We start from the raw sequence: 6,937 nt of genomic DNA, 5'->3' as shown, positions 1-6,937 counted from the left end.
CTCCTTGGCTATCTTGTTTCTAGTGCTAGTGTTTTTGTCTACTTCCTTGGCTACTATTTCTCCTGCACAAGGAATGTTGTCAAGAACATGGTTTGGGGTGCTTTCCTAAACTCCATTGTTTTGATTAGGTAATTTTGGTTTGTTGGGACCCTGTTCCCACCAGTTTGTTGCTTTGGTCAAAATCTCACTTTAAAAAAGGGCTTTTCTTTTTTTTTCATTTTTGTGGTCTTGGTGGTCTCATTGCTTGTGATATACTCCCTTTTATGCACCTTATTAGTTAGTTATGTAATAGTTTAGGCATATCTTGATTTTATCCAATTAGAACATTTGGGTGTTATGCATGGTTTCCTAAGACTTTTGACTCATGAAATTCCTCATCATCGGATCCATAAATATATTACTTAAGGATTATGTTGATCACAAATGTTTCTACAAAATTAATTGGAAGGTTTGATCATTCTCTTAAATTTCCATTATCTTAGCGTTTTGATGAAGATGACTAGATCTTTCTTGGAGTTTTGTCCATTTTTATAGGTTCTAATATCTCTCTTTTAAAGGCCCCTTAAATTGTATCCCAACTATGGATACCCTTTTTATAACTTGGTCAACTTTATATATCCAAATTCATTGAGAAATATTCTCAAGTATCATCATTTTATTGACACATATCTCTATTCTATTAGTATTACTATATTTTTACAATTATGTCCTCTTTTATCATATTAAAGGGTTTTTGGATTTCCCTTTGCAACATAGAATATTCCTAGATCAAAGAAGCAAATCCATTTCAATAAAATGGAAGCAACCTGTTGGATATTGTTGGTCATTGTTGCTGCTAGGATATGTTGTTGTCATTGATGCCAACTTATTCATGTGATTTTATCTGATGACTACAGATTGGGAAGATTCTCTGATCTGGTTTGTAGTATTGGTTTGCTGATCACTATTTTGCAAAGTTTGGTATATCCTTCGGTATATTCTGATGTGATCAGATCTGGTGATTATCTTTTGGGATATTGTTTTGGATGATCTTGTGTATCTTCATTTTAGTTTGATCATGATTTGGTGCTCTGCAAGTTATCTTTCTTTGTTATAGTTATTGATTGGTTGTGTTCTTGAGCTTTCAAATGTTGACAAATGAAGATTTGAAAACTGGTATTGGTGTAGCTATTTTGGATGTTTCTAACGTGCTTGCTGATATTTCTTAATCATGTCCTATTTCTTTTGGTGACCCGCATTGTTCATTATGCGATTTTTTGGTGGTTTCTATCAACCTATGATGATTTGCATGTTATGCAGTATTTCTAGTGGTGTAGCATGTTGTGGTTGATCTTGGTGTGATTTCCTATGGAGTTGTGAGTTTGGGAATTTGAATTAGGACCATGTTATGCTATGCAAATCATCTTATTGGTCCGGTGGTCGATCTTTGTATTGTGTGATGTAATTTTATAATTGAGAGTTGACGGATTAACTGACCTTGTTATCAAGTTGATGAATTGTAGATATAGGTGGTATAGTCATGCAGTTTGGGTGTCAAGGTTGTGTCTGCATTATCGAAGAGAGGTTTGTGTATGAACAAGTGATTTATCCTTCAGTGTTGAGTTTGTGGTGAGATTAGTGTTGCAGGGCAAACATCTATGCTTAACCCTAGAATTATAATCAGGCATTTGGAGATGCTATTCTTTCAGTTCATTTCTTTCGGATTGTAGTCTAAATCATATTGTAGGTTAGTGAGACTCCCATGAGGGTTGCAGCCTTCCAAGCCATTATATTTGAGTAGTGAGCTCTAAGTAGTGTTGTTGAATGCATGTTCATTCCCCATTGTAATATTTTTACATACTACTGCAGAGTATCATCTTATTGTGGGTAGGTTCCCATCATTGTTTTTCCCTTAACATGGTTTTCCACGTCAAAATATTGATGTTGTGTGTTATGTTGTTAATTTTCTTATCTGTCTTATTGTTGCAGTTTATCAGATCCGTGTTTTGTGGTTAAGTTTGTTGTTCTGGTGAAGACTAATTCACCCCCCTCTCATTCTTCCCTCTTGGCTGATGCTAACAATTGGTATCTTAGCTATTCATCACGAGCCTACTATTATATACTATGATAATTCCAGTGCTATCAACATGTCAAAAAATCCGATGCAACATTCAAAGACTTAACATGTGTCAATCGAATATCATTACTTAAGAGAGAAAGTCAGTGAAGAGAAGGTGAAGTTGGAGTATGTATCTCCAAAGTAATAAATAGTTGATATTTTCACTAAATCTTTGCCTATAGATACATTTGTCTACTTAAGAGATAAGTTAGGGGTATCCACCCTTATTGATGAGAACTAGATGCATTAAGTTGCATCAATCTAGTGGATTTCAAAGCTTTATCTTTTTATCCGGATTGGTGAGTTGGTATTGATCCTCTAATGGAGTAGTTCGTGTCTTGGGGAGAGAGATTCATGTTTCTATTTAGTTTTTTGTTTTGTGAGTTTTGACATTGCTATCAAAGGGGGGGAGAGAATTCATGTGAAAAACTTCTTTCTAAGTCTTGATCTTAGGGGTAGTTTGCTAGAGATATCTTCTTTTATTTGCATTTATTATTTTTCACATTTATATGCTGCCATCAATGCCAAAGGGGAAGATTGTTTGATATTGTTGGTCATTGCTGCTACTAGGATATGTTATTGGTGCAGGAGCACCCAAAGACACAAATGAAGCCTAAAGAATCTAATATCACCCATGAGGTGAAAATGCAATGACCTTGTCACATTGACATCATATGCAGTAGGTTGATAGGTTTGTGATTCAATATGACCCAATTGATGTAAGGCATTGTCATGGTTGTATTTTATAAGACACCATGGACAAATGACCATGTGGGTCAGTAGGAGTATAGGCATGATTCAGACAATAAGCACTTCAAGATAACCTTGTTATAGAAAATAATAAGAGAAAAGAATTACATGTGTAATTGCAAAATCAAGATGATGAAGAAAAAGAAACTCTTAGAGATATTGCAGACAAATTGAGACAAGAGAACAGTAACATGAAGAATGAGATGCAAGATTTAACCATGAGACTATGCAAGGATATTGAAGATAGAAAGAGGAATGAGGAAGATTTGGCCAAAAGACTAAATGAAAGATCAGATGAATCTCAAAGGCTTAGTTATGAAAATGATATGCTTAAAACTAATTTGATTCATATGCAACATGACAAAGAGGAACTTTTGAGACAAGTTAGCACTTTGGAAGGTGGATTGGACACTACAAATGAATACCAAGACAAATTCAAGAAGAGTTCAAATAATCTTGATGATATGTTGAAAAGTCAGAAACCTGATGGAGAAACAATTGGACTTGGATTTGAACATGGAGAAGTTTCGGGACTACAAACAATCATGATCACACCAAATTGGTAAGGCAACCTAATGCTTATAAATTTAATGGAAAATGTTTTAATTGCAATAAATTTGGTCATAGAGCAAATCAGTGTAGATTTAGGAATAATCAGAATACAAACTTACCCATCGGTCAATGTTCCGAATGCAATAAAAATGGTCATAACTTAGACAATTGCAGAATGAATGTGAAATGCTATGTTTGTGGTAGATTGAACATTTATCTAATCAATGCAAAACCCAAATTGGTCAAGGTTATGGAAAGGCTATTGAGAGAAACAATGTAACCTATTATGCATGTAACAAGATCGGGCATATCGCAAAATTTATTAGAAGCAAGACTATACTAGCAAACAATAAAGGATCCAATAATAAAGGCAAATAGAAGGTGACTAAAATCAAGCAAGAATTTTCTAAACAATGGATTAGGAAGAGAGATTAGAGAAGTGATGAATCTATCACTACATCGACAGAACATGGTAATCCTGCACTGGCAGGAGATTCTTCATCTAACTAAGGAATAATCCTTAGGGGTAAGGTAACAAATTGAAAATCATGCATTTACCCTCAATTGATGGTAAGAAGTTATATTTCTTCTTTACCGGTAGAAATGTGGAGTTTTCACTTCACTGGCGAAGCATTTATTGCGGTTGTAAGTCAATTTTTGGTTATAAAGGTATTGTAACCTCTCATTTCAATTCACCAAGCATCCAAGCATTCAAAGAGAGAAAAATTGAGCAAAGGCATTCTAAAGGCAAAGCAACAAAGGTCTTTTCAGAGCATTCAAGGATTTCACAGTTAAGAGGTATTTATCTTTCGCAATGGCATCTTCATATTCTATTCCCGAATTTGTAGCAAACCCTACCATTGTGGAAAACATCAAACAACCTAGACTTGTTTTCAACATCATTCCTAAGATAGCAAAACTGGATGACTCTATTGGTGCATTCTCTAGAATCCTGAAGGGAGTTACATTTGTTGAAGACCCTAGGGCATACATACATTGTTACATAGAAATTTTAGGGTCTAAAGATTTGATGAACATATACATGAATATAATCACTTAGAAGAATGGGGTAGTGAAACCGAAACATAAGGTAGTTGAGGATTTAGGTTTCATAGACATCCTCCATATGCCAGAATTGTTAGATGAAGTCATCTACTATGTCCTTAGGAGGGTTCACTGAGAATTTATGTGGTTGGAATTAGTATTTAAGATAACCAAGGAAGCTATTAGGGTTGTTACTGGTTTACCCTCCACCGGTTATAGACCTGACAAAAAGAAGAAAATCCCTAACAAAGAGGTTATGAGCTTAACCAGAGCTACATTTGACAATCGGTCACTTAGGGTCAATGATATAAAGGATAAAAATGTTAAATTTGCTAGCATGGTCATTCGATATAAAGTTGGTCATACAAATAGATTGAATTTTGTGTCTATTTCATGCATTCACAGTGCACATGAGATTATATTGAACAATGCAAAGATTGATATTTGTGAATGGTTCAAGGATGAATTGTTAGAGAATTTGTATAAGATCAAAGGTGATAAGAAAGGAACCTTCAAATTTGGAAGTTTGTTAGTGTGTTTAATGCTTTACTTTTCAAAAGAGATCCCCGGTATAGGTCACAATGATTCTGCCTATGATATTTATGTTGGAAAACAGATCAAAGAGGCAATTACCGATATAAAAGCTAACATTGATGAGTTGGTTAAAGATTACTTTAAGAATTTCCAAACTAAAATGAAATAGAGGGAAAGGATTCCATAGAGAATCGTAAATAAATATGACAAACAAATATGCTTTGTAGTGAAGAGAGATGAAATATGGATGGAAGAAGTTAGACCAAAAATTGTATGGATTACTGAAATGGGATATGAGGTGGACTCTCACATCTTGGACTCATATGCAAAAATACTCCTAGATGATCCATCAGAACCAACAGAGAAAGTATTTGGTAATGCTGAAACCATTGAAAGTGATGTTGCTATGATGAAGTAGAGAAAGAAAAGAGATAAATTTATGAAAGATGCTTCTAAGATGGTAAAAGATATTACAGAAGGTTTGATGAATATTAGCGGTATTTCTGCTATTGTGACAAAAAGTCAATCATATCATATATCGGTAGCTCACATTTCTCATGTGGCTACTTCTTCTGATTCTGATGATGATAGGGAAGCTAAATTCAAGAGAGTGGATAGGAAGAAAAGAAAACCCTCACAGGCACCTGCTCCATCTCCCAAGAAGTCAAGGACTCAAAGAAAGAAACAATAGGCTATAAGAGAGCCTAGTGGTCTGAAGAAGAAAGTGACTCCAAAGAAGAAACAAGAACCTAAGGCACCAGATACTCTTACACCGGAAGAATTGATCAATGAAATCTCACAAGAAGGTAACCTTAGTAATGTGAATAAACTCTATCATTCTTTCAAGGATTCGGATAAAGACACTATAGAAGAAAGTATTATTTTGTACCTAGACATATACAAGAAAGTTCTTATTAAGGTTGTAGATGATCTCCCAAATGATTTATACTTGAGGTTAAAGGAAAAAAGAATATCAGTAATGGAATTAGATAAGAAATTGAAAGTAGAGGCTCTACTTTCTGTGCATCCTGTTAACTCCAAATAGGAAATTGATGATTTAATATCAGAGGCAAATAGAACAGTTTTTTGTGAGTGGTCACTGGTAGGTTAGCCTTATGGAAAGTAGAGTAAAGGAAATTGCAGATGAAACAAAAGACAAATGGGATATATTTTTTGTGGAAAAAGAGAAGAAAGAAGAAAAGGATAGATAGAAAATGGATGTCTTTTGCAAAGGTATATCAGAAGGATAAAGGTAAAGGTAAAATTGGTAGTGTACCTAATATAATGGTCAAGGATAACCTTCCTCCCCCAGCATAGGACACCTCACCAATAACTGCAGAGGCACTGGTACAACCTAACAATCAACCAGAAGAGAAGGCAGAGGAAATGACACAAGATGACACTAATCTAGAGTCAAACATTCTTTTTACCATGAATGTGGACACCCAAGACTTCAGCATTCCCATGGATAAGGAGACCTCAGAGGTAAAACAAACTGAAGCTACAAATATTGAGATGTTCGAGTCATCGGTCAACACTATTGACTCTCAGAACATTGAGATACCAACTGAAGTTAAGAACCCTGATACCATCCCTTATGATACTCAGCTTAACATTGAGAAACCGGTAGAAGCAGAAATAGAAGCACAAACTGAAGTAGAAAAGGGACAAGAATAGAGTATAGTTGAATCGACAGTCAGCAAGGCAGAGAGTAAAGATGATGGTAACGATGAAAACAAAATTGAAAAACAGAGTGAGAGAAAGGAAGAAATAGTGGATAAAGAAAAGGTCAATAATGGAAACAAGATAATAGTAGAGGTTAATATGCAAGAATCCAGAGATGAGAAGAAACCAACTACAGAACCTCACACTCTACCTAGCACTTCCACTATGGATTACAGACCTACTAATGTGACAGATGTACGTTTGGATTCCATAAAGAGGATCATAGATTGCAAC

Source organism: Cryptomeria japonica, chromosome 3 (genome assembly GCF_030272615.1).
Source record: "Cryptomeria japonica chromosome 3, Sugi_1.0, whole genome shotgun sequence".
In the NCBI taxonomy this organism is placed as follows: Eukaryota; Viridiplantae; Streptophyta; class Pinopsida; order Cupressales; family Cupressaceae; genus Cryptomeria; species Cryptomeria japonica.
This window is presented reverse-complemented; position numbering follows the sequence as displayed.